This window comes from Ursus americanus, chromosome 22 (assembly GCF_024610735.1).
Source record: "Ursus americanus isolate L20-20 chromosome 22, mUrsAme1.1.p, whole genome shotgun sequence".
Lineage (NCBI taxonomy): Eukaryota > Metazoa > Chordata > Mammalia > Carnivora > Ursidae > Ursus > Ursus americanus.
In genome coordinates, this window is record NC_142148.1 from 51,996,871 (window position 1) to 52,013,433 (window position 16,563).

The window sequence follows — 16,563 nt, forward strand, 5'->3', positions numbered from 1 at the left end:
GAAATGGAAGAGAAAAAAAAAAAAACCTTGCACAAATATTAGCAGAGAGAAAAAGCCACCAACGGTTCAAATAATCCACTACGAAACATGGTTTTCAGAAGAGACATAAAAAAACAACTACTTAAGGCAGCTGGCTGAGGCACTGAAACACAGGTACACCCAAACAGGAGCTGGAACCGCTCTCATCCTCTTCCACCGAGGATCCTTCTAAGGACAGAGATGCGACTTCAGATTTGAATGCTTACTGCACTCACAAACTTCCTGGAATTTACTACTATTCACTCAAATAAGGTCATTTACTTTGCCCAAGTTTTCAGAATTTGCATTTTAAATAATTTCTATAGGCATCAGTAAAAATTCCCAAAGACCCCCACAGCAATATTTTGCTAATTATTTAAGGGATTTTAGTAAGGACATATAGTAATGAAATAAGTTCTTAAGCTCGAGCTTTAAGACAAAATAAACTACTACAGAAACTAAACTTTACTGGTTTACAAGCCAAAAAAACCCCCTCATTTCACAAATGATAGAACTTTTAATTATACTGAAATTTAAAACAAGATTTTAGCTGAAAACTGTCTAAACTGAAAATGTTTACTTTCAAAAGTTAAAGACTTACATATTAAGACTTTGACTCTCATCTTTCCTGTGTTACCCTTGAGACAAGTATTTTCTCAAAATTAAGACACTTAAAAATACAGGAAAAAAGGTTTCCATAAAATCTTTAGAGATAGAGAAGTAGCAACTCAAACCTAACATCCAAAAAAGAAGAGTCATGTTCAAAATGACTCTTTACTACACGATAGAACATACACAGTACACAGAAGACACTATAATTTTTCCTGCGGGAACTAATCAGCATTTTTTTAAGGGGATAGCTTCAACAATACAATTGTTATTTAGACAATTTCTCAAACTTCCCAGCGAGAAAAGTTATGTGACTTGCTGAAGAACCCAATTTTAAGAATTGGGATGTCAAGTTCTCTAATTTCCAACAATGGGCATGGAGTGCTAGAGAAACGATGTTAGTGAGAAATGTTCTAATGATCCTCACTGCGGCTCCTAACTTCTGGTTTCACCGGACACTTCCACCCCATCGCACTCATGGAGCTTCACTCCTAATCACGACTCACCTTCAGCGGACCGCCGGCCTGAAAAGAGGCTGAAGTCCTCTCTCCTGTAGGGCTCTGCCCCAGGACTCTTGGCCCCAAACCTTAAACACTAAGTTTTGGATTCAATGTCTTTATTTATCCAAGGACTTGCTTCTTGATGCATCATCACCTCTGAACAATGCGTAGGTCCTTTTATTCAGTGTATATACTCAAGTCTTAGGTTGATTGTGGGATCCTTTAAAAGACAGCAATGGGTTTTAAACCATCTTTCCCCAGTTTTCATTATTAAATCGGAGTATATGATAATCACCGGAAAGATATTACTTAAAGAATGTATAACATGGGATCTTGCTGCTTCGACAACATTTAGCACACAAACGTATTCAAGACACGAGGGGTAGGCTCATTCAGTGTTTCACCTCCAAGGACAGCCACAAAGAGAAAACAACGTACTCATAAAGACACCGGAACGCAAACTTTCTTCAAAAGTTTCATGTGTTTAAATATAGCAGGATGTTAAAAATTATCTCCAAAGTACAATGGCATGAAAAAATTACCTACATTGGATCTCAACAAAAATAAGGTGAATGCTAATTTGCAATGTATCTTTCCATCACTTCATCCACCTTTCAGGTTTTCAGAGATGAGACAACTGACCAGAGTTCACACATTTCCAAGAGAAGACTGTTTCCATTATCCGTTTTACAAATAAAATATTAAGGGTGAGGCTCTGGTATTTCATTTCAAATAGTAATGGCCTATTTTTCCAACCACGAAAATGTTGACATTCTATCTAAGAATCCCAGCGTTGGTCGTCTTAAGTATAGATCCCCAAATCCTTACACCGCCTTCAGCTTGAACGTATTTCAACCAGTTCCCACAATTACTACATTACTATTATCTTAGTCTCACTGCCAAAAACCCAGCTGCAGGCTAACTATGCAAGAATGAGACACTGTTGAAATGACTAAAAAACAATTTTTTTACCCTTACTGCATTAAGCTAAATCCTGCAATTAAATAAAACCAAGTAACACACACACACACACACACACACACACACCCCTCCTCCTCCTCCTGAGAAAAGAAAGGAAAGGAGAGAAAAAGAAACAACAAGTCCTTCTTCCACCTAAGCCAGAAGCAGAGCTGGGGGCTGGGTTGGGAAGAGGTCAACTTGGAGGCACAATGAATCAACGAGGTCTCCAGGGCTTTCGCCTCAAAAACCACAGGGCCACAGCAAGTTGAGCGCCAGCTGCGGGGAAGGAGCTGGCCCGGATCCGGGTTCGAGGCTCGCCCTTCCCTGCCGGAGGGCCAGTGAGTCCCCATATCGGGTCAGGGCTCTTCTCCCCCCTCCAGGTCCCCAAGGATTTCCATCTTCCTCCTCCTTCCTCTCTCCCCCCTTTTGTCTTTGAGGCAATTGGCCAGCTCCCAAGGAGGCCGGCTGGCCTCCCCAAGCCCCCGGCCTCCCTGTGCGCTCCGGCCTCGAGCCCCTCTGTCTCTCCTAGACCCCCGAATCCACCAACCTCCCCATCTTTCACGAACACCCCCAGGCCTTCTCATGTCCCCCAAACCTCCCCGTTTACCCGAGCCCCCGGCCTCCCCTCGTCCCCTGGCCTGCCGGAGCCCGCCGACCTCCCCACAAGTCCGTCCTCCACCCACAGCCTTTCTCCCAGAACACGCCCCCTCGTCCCCCTTCCCTGGCCTCTCGTGTCCCCACGCCGGCCTCCCCACATCCCCGTCTCCCGGAAACCCCCAGTCCTTCCCACATCTCCCGACCTGCCCGCGCCCCGATCCTCCCCAGAGTGTCGTCCTCCCCGGGCCCCTCCCTCGTCCTCCCCACTTCTCCGGCCTCCCCACATCCTCGGCCTCCCAAGCGGCGCGCGGGAGGCGTCCGTCTCCGCCGCATCCGCCGCGCGGACCGGCTGGTTAGCCCCGCTCGGCCCTCCGCCCACAGGCCGCGGCCCTGCCAACCCCCAGCACCAGGAGCCGGCCCACCCGCCCGCTTCCCGGCCCCCGCCCCCTCCCCGCACTCACATGGACCACGCGGGGCGCCGGGAGGCGAGGGCAGACCACTGCGAGGCGGCGCCGCGAACCGACGGGCGGCGCTCCCTCCAACGCCTCACGCCGCGGGCGCACAGCGATCCCGGCGGCGGCGGCGGCGGCGGCGGCGGCGGCGGCGGCGGCGGCGGCGGCGGCGGCGGCGGCGGCGGCGGCGGCGGCGGCGGCGGCAGCAGCAGCAGCAGCATCAGCAGCAGCGGCGGGCTCGCGCCCTCTGGATATGCTGCGTAGGCGACGGCCGCGCATGCGCGGCGACCGGCTGAGGAGCGCTTCACCGCCACGGCGCGCGCCCGGCCGCGTCCCCGCGCCGAGCTTCGGCCCCCCCACCTGCCCCCCCCCCCGGAGGACCGGGCATGCGCCTGGCGGCCGCGCATGCCCTGCACGCCACGGGGCTCCGCTCCCGAGACCGCGCCGGACAGTCGCGCGGGGCATTCAGGACGGCAATGGACTGAGCGCGCCTGTGGTGGCCGGGTCTGGGGAAGCTTCGGCGGAGGCCGGGAGTCCCGGAGGTCCCACTGGCGGCACTCTGGGCCGGCGGGGCTGGACCGACCTCGGGGAAGCCCTCCCACCCGCTGCCCTGCCCCCCACAGCCCGGACGCGGCCCCTTTGCAGGGCCTCCCTAGCCCGCCGCCCTGCAGCCCAGCCCCAGGGCCGGTACCCGCAGGGTCGCGCCCCGCAGTGGGCCGGGGCCTGGCCCGAGTCCTCGCGCGTGTCTTTGCCAGGCTTCCTGCCCACCCCGAGGAGTTAGGTGTCCCGGGCCCTTCTGCACACAGGAGAGTGAGGCTCAGGGATGTGTTCCGTGGCATCACAGCTAATGCTGGGCTGTACTTAGATTGAATCCTGGAAGACGGCCTGAAAGAGGCTGTGGGAGGCGGCTGGAGGTAGACAGATGTGGGGCCTGCGTGCTGGTCCCTGGGCTGCAGAAAGAAGAGGAGGACCCCGGGGATCTGGGAGTCACCAGGCCTAGGGCAGCTGAGCAGACCCAGGACACCAAGTGGAAGGGGCAAAAATGCACTCGTCCAGGGGCTTCTTCAGGCATCCTTAGGAACCTGGCGTTTGTTCTTTAGGCCGCAGGCAGCCTGGGGAGGGTTTCAAGCAGGAAGTAATATCTGATTTGTGTTCTTAAAAAAAAAAAAGAAAAAGAAAACCTTGCGATAGGAAATGAAACCAGAGGCAGGGCTACTTTCATCTTTATGGCGTCACTTTGATCCTCACCACAAGCCAGGAGGGTCCTGGGATGGATCCATGTGTTGGTCTCCCTACTCAGAGGGGAGTCTGCTTCTCCCTCTCCCTCTGCCCCTCCCCCTGCTCTCTCTCTCAAATGAATAAATAAAATCTTTAAAAGAACAAAGGTAATGAATATCCCAAACTCATCATTTCCTGATGGCTTTACTACATACTGCCATCATCTATGCTCTCGTCTGTTGTATCTTTACAGCAGAAATCCACGGAAATGACGTGACGAGCCGCTGATGTCTCTTCCTGACTGTGTTCAGTGAGGGCAGGCTGGGAGCTTGAAATCAGCCACGGTGGGAATATGCACCCCATGGAGACTGGCACACGGCACAAATCAGCACCCCCCCCCCCCGCGGGAGCCTGTTATATTTACCAGCATTGCACGGCCTATGTGCTGCATGGTGAGATGACATACAGTCTGGAAACAATGAGACAGGGACATTTAAAACAAAGCTTCATTTTAGTCCAACGAAATGAAATGCGTTCTGAGCACCTGCGAATTCCATGCCCACCTCTCGCTTCCTCCGCCGTTGACTCTCCGTGATGACAGCTGTGATTTGTGAGCACCTGGTAGATGCCAGGCGTATGAAGTTGTATTCTCTTATTATCACTTTCCGGTTCAGTGTGAATATTGTCCCATTTCATGAATGAGAAAAAGGCACAGAAGGGTTAAGACACTGCCCAGGATCAAACCTTTTGCTCCCTGCCTCAGGGCCTCTTGTCTGGCTCCGTGTGTACCGTCCCCCTTTCTTGCCCGAAGCAACCCAGAATCCGCGACTATGTCATTGGACATGTCGTCACTTTAAGTTCCAATTGATCTTCATATCCACTTGTTCTGCGTTTTCTGAAATGTCATTTATTCTTTGGCTTGAGCGATTTTCCTTTCCATCTTCTCCACTCTCTGCGATTGCATTTAATGGCGACGTTGATAAAGCCCTTTTCTTTAGGGTGATCTTGCCAAAGCGAGGGGTACTTTATAACCTTCAGCAGATAATTAATGCGTGTGACAACCCACAGACATTGCACACACTTCAGCAGGAGGATTGGGAGGAGTTCACAAGCACCTGAGCTGGAAATAAATTACAGGGGAAAGGCCTGCACCCCCTCCCCTGGGAACCCACACTCCGAGGCTGGCACCTCCTCCTTCCCGCAGCATCCTTGTTAACAGTGTCGGCAGCCAGCGTGGTCACCGTAAGGGGGAAACCGAGGCAAGGAAGTGCCTCACTCAGGGCATCAGCAAATCAGCACCAGAGGTGTGTGGGACACAGGAATTCTGGGCAGAACCCAGCCAAGAACGGGGATTACCTCATGCTAAATCCACTGTTTGTTGAACGACTGAATGAAGGTTTCCCTATGTACTCCTTTCTCCCCGTGAATTGTACAGTGTGTTACCTTTGACCCTCTGGCTGTGGTTAAAGTGAAGAGAAAAAAGAAAAAAGAAAAGAAAAGAAAAGAGAAAAGAAAGAGAGGTTTTTCTTTGTGATGAGAACTCTCAGAACTTGCTCTTTTCACACCTCTCAAATACACCATAGAGCAGTAATGAACTGTAGTCCTGGGGTGTACTGTAAATCCCTATTCCTTATTGATCTGAAACTGGAATTTGTACCTTTTCACCATTCACTCAATTCCTGCACCCCCTCCGCCCTCTGCTTCTGGTTACTTCAATCTGATCTCTTTTTCTGAGTTAGTCTTCCTCCTTTTCTCTTCTTTGTCTCAGATTCCACAGAGAAGGGAAAAATAGCTCTCTGTCTCTCTCTCTAGACAGTCGATCTCTCTCTCTATGCTTCTCTACAGAAAGTCTTTGCCCTGTCTCCCTTATTTCACTTGGCAGCATGCTTTCAAAGTCCGGTACTGTTAGCACACTTAGCGGGATGTCCTTTTCTTCTGGCTGATTCCTATGCTATTCTCTAGGTACCACTTCTTTCCCTACTCAGCACTAAAGGGCACTGATGTTTTCCGTGTCCTGGCTATTGAAAATAATGCTTCTTGAACATGGAGGAGCAGGTGTTGCTTGGACATATTCCTTCATTTTCTATGGGTATGTTCCCAGAGGTGGAACTGCTGGATCATCCGGTAGTTCTCTTTTTAATTTTTGGAGGGACCTCCACAGTGTTCTGCATAGTGACAGTACCAATGTGCATTCCCACCAGTGGTGCCCAAGGATTCCCTTTGCTCCACCTCCTCACCAGGATTTCTTATCTGTCGACTTTTGGAGGGTCGCTATTCCCAACGATGTGATGTGATGCCTCATGATGCTCTTGGTTGCATTTTTCTGTGGGTTAGTCATGTTGAGGAGCGTTCACTGTGTCTGGGGCCCAGGGACGAGTCTAGTCTGCATTAGACCTTCAGTTCCTCGTTTAGACACACAGGGGTGGGTGCAGCAGCACTCTTCTGGCTGAGGTGCGGGTGCTGGAATCGTAAAGAGGACACCATGGGAGTGGACAGAAAAGGAGGAAAGGGAGGGTTCTGAGGTCCTTTACTCTGCCCAGGGAGCCTGGAGATCCTGCTCCTTTGCTCTGTGACTCTGCAAAGGCACTGTGTTGAGGACCCCCGAGAAAAGGCATGGCTTTTTTTGCTGGTGTGCCTGTGTGGAGCTGTGCCACCAGAGCTGGAGAACTGGATGCAGGGCGCTTCCTTGTCCATGGTACCTGGTGAGTTCTGCTGGAGGAACTGGAGCAGGAAGAGTCAGGCAGAGGCCATTGTGGTTGTTGCCCCTGCCCAGAAACAGCTTGAAAGTTTTAGTAGCATTCTGCAGTCTAGGTGCTTAAGAGGGGAGGTGGGCTCCAAGATCTTCTCAATTATTCATTGAGTAACTACACACTGAGCACTGCCCTATGCCAGGTATCTTGCTGGGCCCGTGCGCGGAGCTGAAATTACCTAGGGCTCCTTTGCTTTAGGAGCTCCCAGTCTACACATGGACCAAAGCTCCAAAGAGAACGCACGTGAAAGAAAAGAGCAAGCGCTCTGTACTAGGAATGAAGTGTGCTACGGAGGAAGGCTGGGGAGTCACTGCATGGAAAGATATGAAAGGCCTCACTGAGGCTGAGGTTGCTGAGAACAGATTGACCAAAGGGAGCTAGACCTGCACACGTCAGGGAGCAGCGTTTCAGGAAGAAGTGACTTGTGCTGCAGACACTCAATAACAGAAGCCAGTTTGGCCAGAGGAGTGAAAAAGGCAGCCAGGGTGGCTGCAGGGACACTAGGAGGAGAGCAGAGGGGAGGGAGGAAGGCAGGGACACATGCTGAGGCCTGGGAGACTGTTACTTATCTAGAGTTGCCCCGGGACTGCATTGCCCTGATACCCTGCATGTGCAGGTGCATCGCTTTAATTTCTAACAGTATTTGTGGGTGAAGAATGCGGGCCCAAATTAGCATGGTTCCCCAGGCTCAAGGTGTGTCAGTGGCTGCGGCTGTGACCAGGGCCATACTGGAAGAGGATTTTGTCATAAGTTGGCTCACGTGACTCGGGATGCCATCTGGACTCAGAACCTGAGTTCCTGTGTGTCTTTTGGCCTTGGCACTGCCTCCGTTCTCTGTCCTGTGAGCCTCTGTAGGGGCAGCTCAAAACATCGGTGCTTGGTTCTGGTTCAGAGAGAGAAGAAGAAGGGAAAGGGAAGGAGTGAGTAGTGGAACATGATGGAAAGTAACTAGGGAGTGAGAAACTCTTTGCATTACATGTAGAGAAGCTCTAGGCATGGTACTTCATCACGTTGAATATGTCCTGTGGGTCAAAAGCCAGTCACTGACCACTTAGCGGTTACAGTCTGATGCCTATACCACAGGTCAGGATCCCTGGGAGCCATGTTGAAAGCCGCTCCCCTCATAGACCCAAACGAGGTAACGGGGTCTCGTTCTTCATATAACGGGAAACAATTGCATGGTTTTACTATAGAGGATGACAATGCCTGCATCTTCTTGCTTTTCCAGGCCATCATGGTGCCCACCTTAAAATGAGGCCAAGAGGGAAAGTGACAGTTGCAGTATTACAGGGCTGGAACCCAGGCCTCTTCTGAGCGGCCCTCCATGCCAAGTCCCACCCCTTCTGGTAATTCTTCCATCTTGAAAATTGTGCCTCAGATACACAGGGGATCACCCCACACATGTAATAAATACTCTTATCCACAGACACCAGAGGATGTCCCAAGGAAGTAGATTCTAGCCTGATCCCCACACTGCAGGCTGGGAAAGTGGGGACTACGTGAGAGACACAATGACATAGGACACACAAGTGTGCAAAGAAACACAGAACGTAAGGTCTGAATTCAGCTCTGCCTCCTGAAGCTTCGGACCCTAGTTCCATTTCCAGAGAGTGGTGGCTATGGCCTTTTTGGCTCATTGTGTCCAGTTCAGGAGATGACATGGGGGAGAAAGCTAAGGAGTCAACTGCCAAGAAGGGGCTCTGGATAGGTCTGACTGAACACATGGTCCCAGGGATTAGAATCTTGAAAGAGTGACCTCACTTCCTCTGTGATAGGCCCCAACTGAACTTAGAACTCTGGTAACCGGGCACCCAGATTCAAAAGACAACCTGCTCTCCAGCTCACTTGGGTGGAGACGTTCGAGAGAGCAAGATGTTCTCTTGCTGCCTTCCTCCCTTCAGGGTCTCTGGGCCCAGGCAAGCCCAGAGAGAGAGACTTGCAAATAATTGTAGACGTCGGCTCAGCCCGCTTTTCCGAGCCCTCTGGACATGTGGCAGGAGACACCAACAGGTAACACGAGGCAGCTCAGGGCAGCCCACTGGAGAGCAGGCAACAACTGTGATGTCACCTCAGCAGGCCCACACTTCTTGCCCCTCATTATGTGTGTCCCTGTGTGTGTGTTGGGGTGGGGGGCTGGTTGTCTATGTGTAGAGAAGGGGACAGAGGATGTGGGACACACCCTTCCTGGGCAGAAGGAAGCTGCCAGGTGTTGGAAGCCTGGCCCATCTTTCATGTTCACACCCCAGGTCATAGCAGGCAGGATGAGAAGCTGAGCACTGGGGACCAAGCTCAACTACCTCGATGTTAATCACGGGCTCTAGAATTTCATCCGGCTACCTCCTTGCTCGATGTCTTTTCAGCTGCCCCTCTTTGCCTCAACTGGAGAACAGGATTTCTAATGCGGGTGGCCCCTTGTGGCAATGTCCCGGGAGGACACTAATGTCTCTTGACCCCATGTCTATGGGGCACTGCATTTTCAGAGCTGCACCCAGGAGGTCATCGAAGAGCTGGTCTGGGACTTCAACTACAACGCCCTAGACAAGTGGCAGGTGCACCAGGCCACCCAGGATCAGTGCCGCTCTGAGGTGAGAATGGGAAGAGGGTTCCACACGCCCAGGGCCCCCACACAAATGTGGGGACAAACCTGGGGCCCTCCCATGGTGTTTCCACATGAGTGCCCCGCAGGCCCAACCACAAAGTCATCCCAGTATCCACACCTCCACCACCAGCTGTGGGAGAAGGTAGGAAGACACTCTTCCCATAGGTGGGAATGGTAGAGAATAGTGTTCATGTTTTTTGCAGTTTGGGGCGTGGGTTATTCTGTTTCATTCTGTTTTGTGTGACTTTTCCCGCAGCCATGAGTGTCTTTGCATTTTGCTACTGTTTTGAGTATTTTCTTGACTCACCCCAGCCATCCTGTGTAGAACCCAGCTCCACTGTCCTTGGAGAACGTGTCCAAGGCCTTATGAATCCTCACCCCACACAGGGTGATTGAACATAAAAGGAACAGTGGGATGAAGCCATTCTATATGTTCCTCTGTAATGTATCACCTCTCAGAGCACATCGACTCATTGTATGTCCCCCGGGTCACAAGCTGTGTCCTCATATGTCTTTTTGGACCTCCGTATGGGAGGTTGTCTGCCGCCGTGAATCAGCCTTTCAAGCACGGATTGGGTGCAAGGCCTCTGATGCCTCCTGGCCCAGGTAGTGGACTCTGTCTTTTCAGAGTTCAATCCAGGCCATCTTTGAGGAGCTGCTTGCTCCAAAGGCTCAGCTACTCCATCTCCCTTGACAAGCAGCAGGTGCCTCGGCCCACAACAGCATCCAATGCTGGTCTGGGGTGAGAACAGGTCCAGATTGATGTCCAATCTCAGGACCCACAGATGATCACGGCAAGGCCAGAACCCACACTAGAAACAACCGGCTCCCCTGGGGCCTGCCGAGGAAGGTGGATTTCCCCTGAACCTTTCTCCCCACCTTAGGAACAGACCAGGCCGCAGCAGCCTAGGGAAATGCCATGCATTCCATGCTCTGGACAGTTCTCAGGCCCAACGTCTATGATCTCGAGCAGTGTTGGAGATGCTAAGCCTCTGCTTTCTCCTGTCTGCAGTAGGGATGTTGACTGATGACTCAAAGGCATACAGTTCTTAATAAAGCCTATTCAGAGAGAGAAAGGCTGTGGTGGCTCAGCTAACAAGATGTGTTGAAGTGACCAATGCTTTCTCATTTCACCCCTAAAGGCAATTGTACTTTCAAGCCTAGAGCCTTTTTCTGGGTGGGCCCTCAAGTCCCTTTTCTTGCACAAGTTCCCGAAGGGATGGGACTCTCTGGTCTGAGCACCAGACCCTGATCATCCTGGTGGTTCGTGGTGTTGAAGCTGACTCCATTGCCCCCCACAACCCCCTTCTCTACCTGGTGGGAAAAGGAATCATCCCTGTCCCTGGATGAGGCCCAGACGATGCTGAGGCTCCGAGAAGGCACAATGGAGCGTTTCGTACAGTCCCTGGTGCCATCCTTCCCAGATGGGAGCATCTCAACCACCTCAACGATCTTCTGCATGTACGAGATGTTCACTTCAGCCACACAGGTCCTGGGCCAGCAGTTCAATAGGTGAGTGCCCACCCCATGCACAGCACAGGGTGAGCCTCCCATCTACTGGGTGTACATCTCGGGAATGGCACTACCCCTCTCTGATCTTCCCTTTCCTCTTCTGAAAAGTGGGGTGGTTAAGAGGATGAACCTCATACAGGTACTGTAGGAAATCATGGGAGGAAACATGGCACGGGCTACTCTGGTGCTTGGCTCTGTAGAAAGGGCTCCTGGACGTGCTGGGCATCTTCTTGCTTAATAGTTCTCTCTCTCCGGTCAAGAAGCTCTCAAGTGCAACCCTCACAGGCCGGTGGCCCTTCTGGGTTGACGAAAGGAAATGCAAAGCAGGCAGTTTCTCTATGTGCAAAGGACTTCTGAGATTCCATCTAGATGGTTCTGGTAGTTGTCCTTTGTGTGAGCAGCTCAGGGGCACACTGGGAGCAGGCAGACCAGCCCACGGGCCACTCAGGATTTGGAAAGTACGGGCTGGGAAATAGTCATTCAAGAATGTATATTAAGCACCTAGTAATGTGAATGGCGAGAGGAGATACAGTGTCTGGGTCTCAGTTCTATTCAGAGGGTCAGATAGGCACTCTGCACACCCTAAGCACGCATGTCCAATGGTTGTTAGATGTTACATCTTCGTAGCCTCCTCTAGCTTTGAAAGGATCCACCGAGAGCTGGATCATAGGACAGATGAAATGATCAAGTAAAACTGGGACAGGGGTTTGGGTCCAGAAGCAGGGCTGGCTGCCTCCACAGAGCAGGGTGGGGGACTACAGGGGTGGTGGCTGGGGAGGGATTTGCCGAACCAGGGATCTCACCGATCTCTTGATTTCCAGTGGGTGGGCTTCATCTGGGGGGCTTCATGTGAAGAAGCAAATGAGTCAAAGAAGGCTGTGGAGGGGGTCCCGGGCCCTCTGGGTGGCAGAGCACAGTCTGGGCTCAGTGGGTGCCTGAAACACCCATCCCTTTGACGGTCCCAACTTGCTCTGCCTGCCCCTCCCTGCTGACTACCCCAACCGGGGCCAAGAACCGAGGGTGTGCTGAGCCAACCACTCACAAATCTGCCTCCAACCTGAGCCTTGATACTGGTGTGCATGGAGGATAGAGTAGATCAGGCCCATGGCCAGGTAGAGGAGAGGAGAAGTGGAAAAACTAGACTCATTCAGGTTTTCTGGAGAACCAGGCCTCCCACTACGAGGGCAGCTAGAGAGGGGTTGGAAGTGGGCTGGGGCCATCCTCTGGGACCCATACAGAAAGAACGGTGCTGTGGGAGTAGCATGTGCAATGCAAGGCCAGGCCTCTGACTCTGTTCCACATATGACTCTCCCCAGCACCCTGTCTCCCTTCTTGGGTACCTGGCCTGACCAGAATTTGCAGGCTATCTATCAGTCCCTGGGCCGTGACCGTGTCGAGATCAAGGTGGCCTATGTGCATGGGGCCATGGTTCTGAAGTGGCATGCCTGGGACCTGACAAACCATGTCCCCCTTCTCCTGATGCAGCGGGAACTTCTGGCGCTCACTGAGGCAGAGGTGGAGGGTAAGGGGGATGGCAAGCTGGGAAGGCTAACTGGGATGGGGTTCATGGGCTGGGTATTCCTTTCAAGGCCATGGGGTCTGTCCTGGGTTTGCAAAGGCATCCGGAAAGTCAGTGATGTGGATGAACCTTTCTCTGTCTCCTGCCCCAGTGCCAGCTCCAGGGCTCCTTCCAGCGGCAGAGCCAGGAACAGGGCCTCCTATAGAGCTAGAGGCGACCCCGGCTATGGGTCAACTGTCACCTGCGGTGTCAGAGCCAGCCTCCCCTCTGTCAGCTGTTCCAGAACTGCAACCCGTGCTCCCATCTTCTGCATGTGTGCCGGGTGCTGAGCAGCAGTCAGATGGACCACCCTTTTTGCTGGAAAGTTTCACTCAGGCAACAGCCACAGAGCCCACCGCGGCCCCAGAGGCTTCCTGCCACCGCTGTGTCACCCCAAAGAACCAGCTGGGTGAGGAGAAGCCCGACCTCCTGGACTTCCCTCCCAGGCTGGTGGCAGAGCAGCTCACGTATATGGATGCGGTGAGCAGCTGGGCTCTCAGGGTGGGCCAGGGGCAGGCCTTCCTTCTGCTCTCACCTGCCCCACACCTGCCTTTCCCTGATGTGGACTCCTATGGTCTGGGACCAAATCTCAGCTCCACCACTTCCCAACCCTGTCAACCCATCAAGGCTCTTAGCCCCAAGCTTTCACTATCCAGCTGCGGACTGTAGCGAGAGACCCTGATAAGCACTGATACGGAGGTACTAGGGAGAAGAAATGAGCCAGAATGGAGACCAATGGGCAGGCCCTGGTCCCGTGGGTGGAGGAGGGCAGCTCCCTGTGTTCAGTCAAGTCCATGGGTCACCCACTCATGTGCCTTGGAGGATGAGTACCCTCAGCATTGATTAGGCATCTGATGTGTCCATGAGGACAGGGCAGACGGAAGAACGTGTGGTTGCAGCTCCCGTGTGAGAATGTGCATCTGAAAGGGGGGAAGGACCAGGGGGATGACCAGTTGGAGGGGAGGGGAAGAAGCCCCCTTGGGTTGGACCACCTTGCAGTGCTACCTGGAGCTGGGAGTTCCTGAGCATGATCAGGGTGCCAATGCCCTCCTTCCTTCCCTTGCTCTGTTTGCTCCTGGGTCATTGTGTACTGGGTTCCCTCAGGGAAAAACAATGGAATGAAATCCACGGTCTCCAACCAGGCTCAGGCCAGATTCTCAGCTCCCTGAGGTCCAGCTCTGACCTGTGACCCTTACGTAGGACATGAGTCTTGCATGGGAAATGGCTGGGTGAACCAAGGTCCGCCTGTTCTCTAGGAGCTGTTCAAGAAGCTGCTGCCCCATCAGTGCCTGGGCTCCGTCTGGTCCAAGCGCAACAAGCCTGGCAATGAGCACCTGGCACCCACAGTCCGGGCCACTGTCGCCCAGTTCAACGGTGTGGCCAAGTGTGTCATCACCACCTGCCTTGGCAACCCAAGCATGACAGCCCGGGACAGGGCCATGGTGGTGGAGCACTGGATCAAGGTGGCCAAGGTATGCAACGGGAAGCCCAGCCGAGGTGCTCTCCTGAGTCTCGGGCACTGCTCTTCCCTTGATCAGGTCTCAGGGTGGAAGGCCCTGGTCTTTGCCCTAGGGACTGTGCAGTCCCTAGGCTCTTCCGTCCAGGGGCATGCTGACCTCGCCTTGCATGGCCCCATGCTGGGATGCTCTGTTTCTGCCTGGCTCCTTCCTTGGAGTGAGGTAAAATCTTCCTCCTCCTCTGGGCCTCACGTGTGCCCTTCGGCAGGTCCCTGGACAGCGGCTTCCTCCAGCAGGAGCACTTTCCCCTGAGGGGGACTGAAGCTTGAGAGCCAATCAGGTGCCGGCTCCCCAAGTGACAGCTCATTCTCTTCCCTCCCCAGGCCTGTCAAACCCTGAGGAACTACTCGTCCTTACATGCCATCCTCTCGGCTCTGCAGAGTGTCTCCATTCACCGCCTCGAGAACACGTGGGGGAAGGTTTCCAGGTGAGTAGGCCTCTCTCCATGGAGGGACCAGGATGGACAAGGGAGCTCCCAGAGGCTTGTCCTCTTCACCGTCAGGCAGCTTGGACCTTCTGGGAGGCGGCAAACCCCGACTACAGGACCTGGGCTGGTGGGTGCGTCTCTCAGCCTTCCTGGTGAGGAGGCCACCATGCCTCCCGCTTTAGATATCAGTTTTGCCAAATGTCCCACACAGGGCTGAGCTGCATTAAATCTCTTCACGTGTTTCCTTGACAGCCACTAAGCTCTCTGCCCATTTGAACCCCAAATTGACCCAAACAGCGTTTCTCAATGAATATGGGAAGGGAGGCCCAGGACGAGCCACATGAGAGCTCCCTCCCATGTCCTACAAAGACCTTAGTGCTCAGAGGATCCCAGAAGAAACCCTCAACCAGGCAGGTTGACACTCTGGGGTTCTCAAAGAAAAGGCACTCGCACTCAACCCAGCCACATTATTCGTCCATTGATCGTGCCTCCCTTGCCTCTCTTCAGGAAGCCATTGAGGATCTTTCAAAAGCTGTGCAGCAAGGACACCGCACAGGGCAGGAACCTGCTCATCAAGGTAGCCTGGAAGGTGCAGGTCTGGAAAGAGAGGAGGGGTGGGAGGGAACAGGGTCCTGCGAGGATGAAGTCGGGAATGGTCTGAAGCATTCCTTGGGGAGGGGAAGCCTTTGTCATGAATGTGGCGACAGCCTAGGTGAGGATGCCGTTGGCGGCGAGGGGGCAAGCAGGTGGTGTCCAAGCAGACTCCCTAGCCTACACACCCTCTCTCTCTGTGTCGACAGCTGGTCCAGGTGGGAGCCTCTACAAACCTGGAGAGCCCAGAGGACAGACCTGTGCTCAGTGATGGGGTTGGGCTGGGTTGAGGGCCACAACAATGATGAGAGTAATAGGACCCTGAGTCCTCAGGAGACCATGGGAGATAGGTGGAGTTGTCACATTTCCCGATGAGAAAACAGGCTCGGGGAGGCCAGGCTGCAAGGTCAAGTTCACACATGGAGTTAACATTGGAGTGAGATTGTTCTGGAATCACTCACGGCCTGCTTCTGGATAAGGGGGCCTCAGGATCAGTATGAGTTAGGTCAGATGTCTAGGTTCTGACGTCCAAGATGGTGGGGGCAAGTGGCCTGAGGGTATGATGGTCTCAAGGAACTTGTCCTTGGCCCTGCAGGAGCGACCATCCAATAGATTTGCCGCCCTGATGATGGCCCTCCGGGGAGCCCAGAAGAGGATGCAGAAGAAGGTGAGTGTGCCTGAGGCCCAGGGCCTCCAAAGTCAGAGGAGGAGGAGGGCTCCTCCCTGAGGGCTGGAAGCCTCCCAAAAAGGAAAGATCAGGAAGGGGGGGGGGTCCTTCCCACTCCAGCTGCGGCTCCTGGGGCCACAGCTTCTACAATTCTTATTTCAAAAGAACCAGGAGGAGGGTCCAGAAAGGTCCATAGAGAATGGGTTTTGCGGGTGGAGAGGGACCGGCCTAGTGCTCCATTCCCTGGCATTTTTGAAAAGCAGGCCCTGAAGGTGATGAGGAGGAGTCTGATATTCTGGGGGGGGAGGGGAAAGGGAACCCGTGGGGGGAGGCTGCTAAGGGTCCTAGGCTGCTCCACGTGAGCCCATGGGGTGGGCTAGGAGGCTGGAGCGTTTTCAGTGGAGGGTCCCTGTGGACACCAGCGAGCAGGGACTCATCCCAACCCTCCCCCTCATGACACAGGGTGTCGTGCCTTTCCTTGGCACTTTCCTCACCGAGCTGGTGATGTTAGATACCGCCATGGAGGACTATCTGGAGGTGGGTGAGCCTGAGGATTGTGGGGGAGGGACCAGAATCCAGAGGTTTGGG

The 16,563-nt window shown here is 53.4% G+C and overlaps 1 protein-coding gene across 6 annotated transcripts in view; it reads right to left on the minus strand.

Moving 5' to 3' along the window:
* The window catches only part of LOC148108158 (focal adhesion kinase 1-like), a 95,906-nt gene extending 92,606 nt beyond the window's left edge, over positions 1–3,300 (minus strand). For 2 of the 6 annotated variants that reach the window (XM_087853861.1, XM_087853862.1), the window contains exon 1: positions 1,134–2,611. The gene's annotated coding sequence lies outside the window, so the exon portion shown is untranslated. Of the gene's footprint in view, positions 1–121; positions 2,612–3,145 lie in introns of those variants that run through there. The other 4 variants (XM_087853859.1, XM_087853863.1, XM_087853860.1 and 1 more) reach the window with 4 other exon arrangements.
* Between the last annotated feature and the right edge of the window lie 13,263 nt (positions 3,301–16,563).